We start from the raw sequence: 12,661 nt of genomic DNA on the forward strand, positions 1-12,661 counted from the left end.
GGTAGTGGTTACTAAAGAGGGAGCCACCCACCCCCCTGTAGCAAATGTACCAAACACATCTTGGTCATTTGGGCGCTCGAGCAATGCGATCCAAAAATCATCATTACTTGGCCGTGCATAGTCGAGTAACAATGGCATAAGAAAATGAAATTATTCCGCCTAATCGCAAGGTTAGACGTAAACTACGTGGGTTTTCTCCGTTTTGAAAAGGAAGAGGAATGCTCCATCGGACAAAGTAATCGAGAGTTTGAAATTAATTTGGCATTTACTTGATGGCATAGCTTAAGCCTCGATGAAAGAATGTGTCTTCGAAATTGATACGAATCTTGTTGGTTTTTTGACCCCCTCATTGGTAATAATGAGTGATGGACTTCAGCGATGTGCATTCTGCGCGTCTCACTCTTGCAATGCATGGATCTGCCATTGAATTGATCCAACGCTTATTTATGTTCTTACTAAGGTCAAGACCATGAGGCAACCATAGCAACCAGTTCCCTTCGTGTATGGATTGCTTTTGGAAAATAATACCTAATCTGAGCACCTGAACACACACACACACACACATCGAATATTTAGAATATACTCCCACTTGAGTCATTGTGGCTACATGCAAACAACGCTCTTCGTTTTTAACACTCTTGTACCAGCTCTTTGGTTGGTGGCCTGTCGAGAGGGAGGATATGATTCTCGTAATAATGGCGTTGGTGCGTTTTGAGCGCTTGAGATTGAGACATCAGAAAAGGTAACGCACAATTATCACTTGATGACGCGGAACAAATTCACAGGTCTTTCCCATCAAAACCACAAGCAGATTCTCCCCGCCCTTACCCACATTTTTGAATGCACCACATTGGAAATACTCAGAGTACCGTGACTTCGTTGTCATCCTCCTCCTCCTCCTCCTTCTCCTTCTCCTTCTGTGCAGCATTTTAGAAAAAAGGTCATCATTTTGTTGAGGTTGTTGTTGTTGTTGTTGTTGTTCTTCTTCTTCTTGATTTCAACTGCACATCGGCCGCTGGGGCGACGACGGATTTGGGGGTCAAAAATGGTGAGCACAATAGAGCTGTGGACAACAAAAACCAACGCCTCCAGTGGACTGGGGGTCCTTGGTGGTCACTTTAGGTTTCATTTATTACCCAGCCGAAATCCAACCCACCATAGGTCACTCCATCATGTCGTCAGGAATGGTGAAGGATGGGTTCAGCCCACCTAGGATGAAGATCCCTCGCTCAAACATCTCAATTGGAATTCGGTTCAGCCCACCTGGCCAGGATAGCACAATGAAAAATACGCACGCACGCACGCATGCATGCAGAGACGGCAAGCCAGGAATAACCGCTAAAATAGGGATCAAAGCGCCATTACCACAATTCGTTGAGAGTGCTCTTGTACTGTATGGGGTAAACGAGTCCTATCAGACGCAAATGAGCCTCATCGATCGTCAATATAGCTGCTCCCCGAACAAGGTATCCAAGAACAACCACCCAATTGCCCCAAAGGATGGGTAAGTGGGAGTTCCTCTAAGTTTGAGCTTTAAATGACGCACTCCGATCCAGACCAGAGAGTGGGGGGGGGGGGGGGGGCTGCCAGCACCACACACGATGAGCCCCCCTCCCATAATGTATTTCTCCAAACTTAGTGGATCCCTAACGAGGCGCCGAGCAGCGCAACCAGCTCAAAACAAAAAACTTTAACACTCAGTGCTAGATAAACAGAGCGCTCTTTTTATCGCTCACACCCGTTGTTTCTGGGTACAAGATAGTTAGGTACGGTGATCAGTGATCACCACAGTTTTATCAAATCGGTTTGAAATATTCCGCTTTTACTTTGAATACTGATCAACAAGCACATTGTGGATCTGCAAGGGGAGTCTTAATTCCATGCATACATGCAAATAAGGGATATTCCCTCAATTCCATGAAAAATAGATTGAATATGGCGATCAAATCAATAAAAGTTGTAACTGTGTGCTAATTCACAATGGGGTCTCAAATTAGCCATTATTACGTGGTTAATCTGTCCAGCTCGGTCTTTGATATACTCGTATGTACTGTATTACAAATATGTTTTGATTGTTGTAGTTGTTTTTTTTCGCGAAGAGATGGGTTTTGAGCCATTACTTTGACAAAGTGTACACATAAAAAAACATCAATTGGTCTCCTACTGGAGTAAGTAGAATAGTAGTAACGAAATTACAAGTAACACAATGACAGTACTTTTTCGATAAATGAATCCGGCTGCATTTCAAAATGGCATAGTTGTGACGATTCCCAAAGAATCGACCTCCAAAGCGGACTTTAGTTTTGTTTTTTCTCTCTGAGCAACTGAAGCCCTGGTAATAATCATTGGGTGATCCCCCTTCACATTGACAACGATATATCACTCTAGCAAGTCATTTTCTCAGCCAAATTCCTTGACAAGTGAACCTAAATTTTATTTTGACTCGAACTGAAATTCACTTTGCACTCTCATTGCCGTTGAATGTTCAAAAAGAGATGAAGGTAGTGTACTTGGCACTTCATCACAAACATTATCCATCTTGATTTGAAGGATGAAGTACTACCTGAGCTGGACATCTTTGAAATAGAAATACCTACACCGTGGTTACAACTTTTGTCAAGATTTCTAGTCTGGTTTTTCTTTGTTTGAAATACGAAAAGAACAACTTTCGGCAAACAACAGTTTTAAATGTCGCTCTCTTTTTAACTGATGGGTGCGAAGATCGGAAGGTGTGATTAGGGTCTAAAACTAGGAAGTTTAAAAAAGGCCGGACTGGAGAATCAAACTGGCGATCTCTCTACGTCACCTCCTTTATGAGATTTACTTCTGTCTCCGGGTTTTGAACCCACGACACAATTCGAAAAAGAACCCCCTTTTAATTTCGCGGTTTTTTTCGGTTTTGCTGTTTTCCAAATAATTCCAATCTAATAAAAATTAGATTTAGGAGATACCATATTTTCACGGCCGTCGTGATTCCATTTCTCTTGTAATCTAGATTGGCACTATCTCCTATGTTACGAAGGAGCTATTGCAACCTACATGCCCTCATAATTTAACCGAGCGGTTTAACGGGCAGCATGAACAAGACACGAAGACCCAAGCGTCGTGGGTTCAAACCCCAGAAGTATAAGTAAACATCAGAGAATTGAGTAGCACCATAACATATCTACTCCAAAGAAATTATAATTCTTTCCTTGAAGACCTATCTTTTAGTTCATTTTTGGATAGCGGCATGTTCCAATTTTTCTATCATTTTTGTTACCCTCTAATTCCTTTCTTATTACAATTTTCCGAAACATATTTAAGCAAACTTTTCACCAATGTCGTGTCGTGTCGTGATACCACCGTGTCCTACGTACGTAGTACATATATTCGATGGCTACTTTAGAGGGCAGAAGACTGCACTGAGGTGAAGAGGAAATGTAGAAAATGCAGAAAACTGCCAACTTCTTCGTGGGAGGTGTGACCTGATCGATTGTCTCGTTTGAAGTGTTCGAGTATGATTTGAGAAATGACAAAAATGTCTGAACTGATGCGCTCATAGGGCCATGCCAAAAACCCTCGAAAAAAGGGATTATGAATAACAGAGGACTCAATCATCGGGTTTGGTTCAGATGTCACCTCCAGTTTAGAAACATTCGTGTTACGCTGCAATGATTCAAAGTCGTTAGCTAGCAAAATTAGAATTCAATCTATTTGTTCAGGGAGCGTATGGGCCCGGTAGTGTACGTTGCTGTAACCGATACGTTGCTGACGCACTTTTTCCTCATTTTTTTGTGACATTTGTCGTAAACCTCGTGAGGCGAAAAATAAATCCAACTGAATCAAGCAATGACGATTCAGATTGTCCGTGAAGAAGGCATCTACACGTATGTTTAACTCGATCAAAACCATCAGTCCAAAAGGATTCATTCTCCTTGGTAATAACGAGTTATTAACGTTTAACAAGATGGTTGAAATATACTTAGAACCAAAAGCCCAATCCAATTTGTGCAATCAGATAGATACTCGCATTAGCTTTTGAAATACGGGCCATGTATTCCAAATATTTTATGCACTCATTTTCATTGTTTCAGAATTATTAGCTTGATTCTCAATTTTGGTAGTGGCGGCAGCTGATGAATAAGAAGAGAAGTGACGAATGGCTTGAAATTCAAAAGAGATTTTCAATGACCACACAAAAAATGGACAGTTACAGGGCCGACATTCATTTTTAAATCAGGCAACAGCCAACCAGATGCAACGACCATGTTTCTATTCTATTTAAGATATTTCAAAAAAAAAAAAATGATAATGAAATCATAAGAAAATTTCGCATGGTTTGTGGGATGTTTATGTCACATAATTGATATCCAGCCATTAGCACCAAAAACATTTGTCTGTATTTTTGCATTTTCTCCTCGTTTTCCTCTAAGGCAAGATCTTTTCGTAAATCATTATGGCGCCCAAAAATATTGTATATATTTTGGCGTAATATCGGCTTAAATTTACAACAAAGCAAGCACGCAAAATAAAATCAACCGCTGATGAATTGACCTAATTAAATATCAAGTTTTTTTCTTACCTTAATGAATGCGTCAATCAGTGACATTAACTATTTAAAACAATTTCGTAAAGTTTTGCTGACAGCTCCCTGGATTAGTAAAGAGTATGAAAATGGATGACGATATGGCCTCTGTAATGTTGGTGTCTCCGGGCTCCTCTGGTTACCAGAAAGGTTCGCTGATAGATGTGATAATGATAGCCCAAGGAGCATTATATTTCCCAGGTAAACATGATGAAGTTGCTTTGATTACAGAGATCCAAGTTCAAGGTGGAAACGTCGACCTTACGACGCCCCCCCCCGTTGAGTAAAAAGCACAATCATTAGTTTAAAGTTATTAACTTGCTTAGGAGAAAAAAAAGATCTCATTCTCATTCGTAAGTCCATGGCAAGTAAAAATTTAGTGTTGATAAATAGACCTCACGGGGCAAATCTGTGTCTTGCTTACCTTCTTGGTGAGTGCATAGGAATTCAACGGCTCTCATTTTGACCGGGGACCGGGGACTCAGCTCTAAGGCTGGATTTGTGAACGCCACGCCAAGTGATTTATTGATGGGCAATTCGTTGTCAGAACGAAGTCTCACTGGGAAACCGCACCCGAAGAGATATGCGTTAATCTCCAATTTATTGGCTGAAGCATGCATATCCATGGAGGGTAACTGACATGAAACGCATTTCAAAGCTGAACTGAACGTACTACGTAGATGTACGTATCGAATTTCGTTTGTCTCGTTAAGAAGTTATTGTCTCAGACAATTTTACACCCAGAGAGCTGAATTATCTTTTCTTCACTTTCTTTCTGCTTCCATTTTATCAGGGTTTTTTCCCATTTGGGGTGCTAGGGTCGGAGGGTGAGCCTCGCCCGGCCAGCGAAGCTAGCCATCACATCTTTCGTCTATATTTCCGACAGGCAATGTCAAAGTCCATATCAGATTGGTTCTCCATCTGTGCGTATGGTTAGCGTCTAACAGTTTCCTTAAGGAAAGGTCGGGGAGGAGAATCGAACCGGGAACCTCTCTCATGCTAGGAAACTGCGCTACCTGCTATACCACGTCTCCTCCCTTTATTGAAGAATTGCCTGGTTGAGAGTGCAACCTTGATTAATTAAGCAATAACTAAGTGTAAAGATTTTTTCCGAACTCCCGGTAATGGCAGAAGTGACAAAAGCTCATGGAGAGGATTTCATATTAGTAAATAAATAGTCATTATTAAAGGTTGAAGTAAGAATATATTTGTCCAATTTGTTCCGGGAATATTTTTTTTCCAAGAAAACTTTCAAAAAACTGACAGCCATCACTCGAACTCTGCCTGTCTGTCACTCTGTTGCCTTTACAGAGATTCGGTTGTAGAAGCATGAAATATGCGTGTAGAAAAGCGAGCCGGAGCTGATGATCCGTCCCTTTATTTCGGCAGGCACCGGTGGGAGGGCGGCAGCCATTATCCCTTTTGAAAATCCCCTTTTAAGTCCTAATCCCCAAACTTGTTGACAGAGTCACGTCCTTTGGCAAGTGTCGACTGTCGACCGACCCTCGCTTTCGCCTCTTTCTTTTTATCGTGTGAGTGGGCAAATGCTTCTACGAAGTGGACGTGCGGGCGGATGCACTGTACCAAGTGCGAACTACCCGAACTACCCGAACTACCCCAGAGAAGCCAAGAAGTCAGTACAGTATGAGTCACTTTGAATAGACCGAATCATCCCATCATCATGTGATTTCGGGTTGAAAGAAGGACAAGGGGAGAGCCGATGATGCTTTTTCTTGAAATTTTTGACAAATAGTCCCTTGATCTTGGAGTGCAAGCGAGTCAGCTGTGAAAGGCACAAAATGGCAGATGGGATCCATTGGAGTACTCGATCAAGTAACGCTCATAGGACCTTGCAGGCTTACAAGAAAGAGTAGGATCGCGTGAACTAGAGTTTATTGCAACCATTGTCAAGATAAAAAATAATGAGAATCAAAATGGCCAGATGAGGCAAACCAAATCTCCTGTGGGGAACCAAAGAGCTTTATTTCGTCAAGGAATGCTTTTCTAGTACACCTGAGCTCTCGAAAAAGCGCTCAAATGTTAATAGATTGCCCTGGGAAAAGTTTTCGTGTCAAATCGACCTGTCTTAATCAACAAGCCAAGTTGACGAGCGCATCCGCCCTCTTCTACCAAGAGGATTGAGTGACTATAACATAGTGGCCAGTATGACATCACGGAGGCCAGATTTAATCAGACTGGCATCCTGACGGGTAACGGTAAGGCGTTATTTTCAAAAAATATATAACGATAACGCGTTACTTCTTTTGATAACGGTTCAAACCCTGCTCATGAGTAATGATGGCCTCAAAAGATACATGGGCCGAATTGATTCAACTTCAAGGAGTGGATGGAACAGACTTGTTCAAATTTGTTTCACTGTTTTTTGTGACCATGATTCTAATTATTTTCACATGTTGCCTACTGGTTCGAGATGCACTAATTTTCAATGTAGCTGTCATCTTGTATTTCAAGTGCTTTCAGGTTTTAGGAATATCTGGCAATTTAAATGCTTCAAAAAATAAAAATAATTGACCTGTTTGGGTATTGGTCCTCCAACCTGAATTCGAGAGGCTCGTTGGTCTTCAAGCTCATTTTAAACTTGGCAACACTGCTCCGAAGATGGGCCAGACGTTATCAGTTGATCAAAAACTCCATTAAATTGACGTAATCATGTTTTGGCTATCTATTTGTTTGGGCTGTTGTGGTGCCAATGTTGGATACTGGACAGCTTTCCCCCTTCCCTCTCCGCAAGCATTTAAATCCTTCTGTGTTCGAGTTCAAAGAGAACAGTGACAAACTTGTATCAATTCAAAGCCTACACTTTTAGGAGGGTTGGTCCAAAATCACTGTGTATATCATTTTGATATTACTTGTGATAAGATGCGAACTAGTAAATGATTCGTTCTCACACAGCAAAACTTCAAAACGGTGAGAATGACTTTCAAAGTTTTAGACGGTTTGGAGCCACCAACATTACGCATCAATTTCTGGGATTTTTAGGGCTTTGGTATTTTTTCGACTTTTGGCATTTATCCAGTTGGCTGTCTTAGATATAAATGGTTTTCATTGGTAGAATTCTTGCCCATTAAAGGAAACGTTACAAGTTGAAAAACTTGCTAATGCAAGCGTAAAAACTAAAGCAAGCGCAAAAGCTAAAGCAAGCGCAAAGCGCAAGCTAATTGCAAGCGTAAAGCAATTGTGAAATTTTGTGAAAAATTGTGAAACTCAAAAATCGGAAACTGTGTCTGAAGGTTTCGTTATTCATGAACGGGATATTGCGTAGGCAAATCACTTGCGCCATAGACCTCCTCAAGAAGTGGACAGTCAACGGCCCCAACGGCAGCAGATTTTCCCATGTTGTGATCAGAACTATTCATCGAGTCTAACAGGATAACATTGGGCGCAAATTAAATAAAACATCATTTGAGCGGTTTTTACTTCATTTTTTTTTCTAGCTGGCAACTTCTTTTTGGCAATCTTCTTGTTATTACCTATTCTTCTTTTCTTCATAACATGTGTATTGGAATTTTCTTCACTACAAATGTTTTTGAGAAAAAATTGAAGAGCCTTTTGGTTAAGTTGTTGCTTTGTAAGTAGAGCTGTACGTAGAGGTGTTTTTGTGACACTCAACGTGGAAAGCATTCCAAATTTCCTCGCATGAAGCCAATTTTTCATAACCATCATAGCATAAACATCTCTAGCATTTTTGAACAACAATTACCGGTCCTTTGCTAGAGGAATTTCACTCAAAACCTTGTAGATGTTTCAGACTTGAAAACAGAATGTGAAGGCAGAAAGATATCGCTAGGATGAGTGAGTCCTCCTCTGCTTACTTGCTCCAAAAACATAGCTTGTAACATTCTTTCTTCTTGGTTTTCGGCCTCCTCGAAAATGACATTGAGCTCTTTACCTTCGACAAAGAGTTTCTTGCACTCATGGCACTCGGACTGGTTCGACAGTGATCTCCCAAGATAACCAAATATATAATAAATAGTGTTCTGATCTTCACTTTTGGGGCAATCTAAAGATATATTGGGCACCAAATGGCAAACTTCTTGAGCATCTTTTTCGACGTTATTTGAATTCTTTTCTTTTCTTTTTTTTTAGAAAAATGACCATTTAACTTGTATAAATTAAACCAGGTTTTGAAAAAACTGAGCGATGCAGCCAAATGAAAAAATCGACAATTAGTCGTAGAATAAAACATAGAGTACGTTTTGATTGCTGTAGTTTTGAATATGTTTCTGGTATCAAAATGGTGTACAAAATGTTAATTGAAGGGCTTGACATGCTGATGTATTTGCCTTTAATTTTCCCCGAAAATGACTGTATAGCCCGCAAATACTTTAATTCCTTTCTTTTAAATTTGTGGCTCTTTATCTGTGTGGAATTGCTATAAATTGTAAAGATTATTTTCAAGATGGTAGATATATTCAATGTTTGCAACTGTAATGTTCTTTGCTTCTCCCCGAGAGATACAAACTTACATACATTAAGTTAATCCTGAAGTTTTGAATTGAGCTTGGATCCGAACCCAATCCGAATCCGAGCAAAAAGCTTAATTCGTCTGAATACGAATCCGATCCGATCCGAAAACTTGGATCCAATGCACAGCTCTACTCCTCAGTCACTATAGGCCAATTTCTCTTACTTCGAATATTACAAAGGTATTTGACAAGATCATGAAGTTCAAACTTGTAGAGTTGTTTGAAGTCCATGATATCCTTCCTCCTAGCCAGCATGGGTTCCGAGCACATTTTAGCACGGTTACCCAACTGATTGAACATATAGATCAGGTTATTGAGGGACTTGAGAGACATGAGTCAGCTTCATTCATTTACAAATGCGTGCATGCCATACAAAATGCCTTCAAAGAAAGTTGGAGTTGATCCAAGGTAGAATTAAGGCCTCCATTGAGAAAGATCAGTTGAAAAAGGAAAGTAGAGTAGTTCAGGAGTAGCTTTTCAAGGCTAGCCACAACCACTGGGTTCAAATTGCTCTGGAGCCTTTTTGCTAGTTTGCAGCTCGTTTTGAATAATTGCTTCCTATACTTCGGAATTTTAGACTGTACCCCGCCCTGTGGAACACATTCAGAGATTGGTAGAGTGGAACAAACGTCCTCAAAAACTAGAATCATTTTGTCTAAGGCTAAATCAATGGATGATTCCTTTTTCAGCATTGAAATAAGATCAAGCTCCCCTAACCTTTCCATAATCAATGGCCAATGTTATCTTTGAACTTGAACTTAGCCAGACCGACCTTTTTGGCCGGTCTTACTCTAAAGCACGCCGGCTTTTGAGTAATGGTCGACCCTACCTCGAGAATATGATGATCTGACAGATTTTAGGCGTCACATGGACGTACTGGATCAGATCAGGGTCATTGGAAAAAACCAGGTCGACAACACTATTCGCTCTAGTGGCTACACCAACCTGCTGGGAGAATTTGCGCAAGATCGCAAACTCCTCCAGCTTTTCGAACGACTGATATGTCGATTTCGAAATGGGAATGTACGCATCTGGACTAGCCTCCCACTCTACAGTGCTAACCAGAAAGTTCAAGTCCCCTACAAAGAAATCCTTTGAGCAAACTGACTGGTCTAACTCATTTCCTATGAATTTGAGAGCTGACAAGAACGAGCTTACTGAACAAGAGGGGGGGGGCTATATATTGTTACAATGGACAGATCAAGACCTCGGCTATGACAAACTAGGACCTCTTCTTCTCCATTCGACATTTTTACATGACTAATGTATATATATATATATATATATATTTTATCCATCCATTTTGAATAGAACTGTCTCTCTTATCAAGGCAGTTATTGGAGATACACTATATTAAAGGTTGGAACGCACTTTGTTCAGGCAATATTCTTCTCCTTTAAAAGTCAGTGTTACAGCCAGAATAACAAAGCCTTAAGGTTCACACAGTTATAATTCAAGGTTTCATAACTTAAGGGACAAACACGTGGTGGCTCAACAAAAATGTAACAAGAAGTCCGGGCTCTTCTTGCCTGGCCCCATGAATTCCAAAAAATGGCCGATGACCCAAGATGTACTCCCGAGAACATCCTAAATCGAATCGGTATCAAGCAAAACGGATCGCAAAACCTCTTATTTGGCATGATGAACCGGGACACCTATAGTCAGAAACATCTTAACATGTTTCCATGGGGTATCAGCAAATGGTTAGGAGATGGATCAATAATGTGGAAAGAATTGGCCTGCTATCTCTTTATCTCTAATATGTAATGAAACATATTATTAATAACAAAGTTGTTGTGAAATAGTTACACTGTGACATTATCCATACACTGTTGCAGAACTCGAGTATCTTTTTATCATGTGATATTAAAGTTGTATGTACAAGATGCTGGTCTAGCTGATTGGTTTGAGAGGCAGCTTGAACAATGCAGGAATCTACTCCCCAGGTTTGCTTGTTTGTTGCAAAGTCAGATGGTAGCTCTATCATTTGGCTTTCCATCTGATGATTGGCGTCCCAATTGAGGGATATTCTCACTTCATTGTCACAGCCAACAATAATTATTGCCTCACCCTCAGGAGTGACAGCATGTTTGTCCATCAAACCAGGATTCGCAAATTGGAGCCAGAGAGCAGATGCTTTAACAATACGGTACCATAGCTAGCCTCTTCTTCCCAGAAATTGTAGGTTAAGATTAGTGTGCTGAGAGTTGTAATGACAGAAATATACCATTCATGAACTATTGCTTGAAATGGAAGGCCAAAAATGGCCTGTGCAGCCCATCAGAAGGAGTCAGTGCCTATGTTTCGACAAGTCTATTTGCCAATTTTTTAAGTGTTTTTAATGCAAATTTCCTGTCAATAAAGACCAGATTTATATGCAAATTTTTGCCGGCCCTACTAATGACACTCATGTAAAAGACATTTCATCTCCTTTTGCCTGGTTCTCGCTGATTGGTCGAGTGCCGCCAAATAACAACAGCTGATCATTGGGAATGAAAACAATTCAAAACAAAAGCGTTGTTTGGAGGACTCGCCCTTGACTCACTGTTCGAGGGTAAACGTTATTCTCCACCGATTAATTGGCGGTGCTACTTTTTTAAATCTTAACCTGACCTAATCAAACCAACCTTAACCCAACCTAACCTAACACGATATTAATAACCATTAAAGTCTCTATCTAAACCTTTTAACATTTTGCCACAAATTTTAAAATGAGCACCGCCAACTAATCGGTGGAGAATAACGTTTATCCTGTACGAGGCGCCCACCAAATCAAATGTGAAAGGAGCTGCTGCGCCCACCGGGTCCAAATGTAAACAGGTGATTTGCACTACCCCATGCCAATTCCATTGGGAATCCCCTGCTCCAAAATCCAAGAGCAAAAAAGTCGTGCGCACGTGCCGAAAACAGCAAAGTAGAGCGCGAGTTTCATTGAAAAACGCCGAAAATTGGCGGGGGTAATGAGAGGAACCTTTTTTGTTACGAGTCCTACGGCCTGGGATGGACTCTAATGGCTTACCTGATTTTCTAAGAATTCATCAAAATTGATCTAATTCCACGGTTATAAAAAAAAAACATGTGAATTTTTTGCTCCCGGCGTGCTCAGCAGCTCCATTCGCCCTCGCCACGTAGTCTGTGCGTAAGGCATTTCGTTGATCCCCTAGATTATTTTGTGAGTTAATTTGACTTTCATCTCCCGAACTTCACGGGGTAAGAGATGAATGGGGCGTGCTCTGCCGTAGAATGCACAAATAAGATCGAGCTATCAGCCAGATAGCTCATTCTATTGACAACCCACCCACTCACCATGACCAGCAAATGCCGAACAATATTCCAGTAAGAAAAAGGTTTTTCTCGAGGTATTGTGGCAGATCTGAGGCACAACCTCATTCATTTTGCACCTCTGGACTTGTCTGAAATCGGAGGACCAAAGTCCCATCCATTGTCAAGGAAAATGCAAGACTGTGTCTTTGACCCGAGTGAACAAAAATCCAAGCCTCAAAGCGCCTTTCTTTTTCAATTCGACCAGCAATAGCAAGCAATCCTCTTTGTCATATCTTGCAGCCCTTCCATATCCGAACTTTTAGAACTTCTCAGAGAAATTTTT

The sequence above is a fragment of the Tigriopus californicus genome, chromosome 7 (genome assembly GCF_007210705.1).
Source record: "Tigriopus californicus strain San Diego chromosome 7, Tcal_SD_v2.1, whole genome shotgun sequence".
Lineage (NCBI taxonomy): Eukaryota > Metazoa > Arthropoda > Copepoda > Harpacticoida > Harpacticidae > Tigriopus > Tigriopus californicus.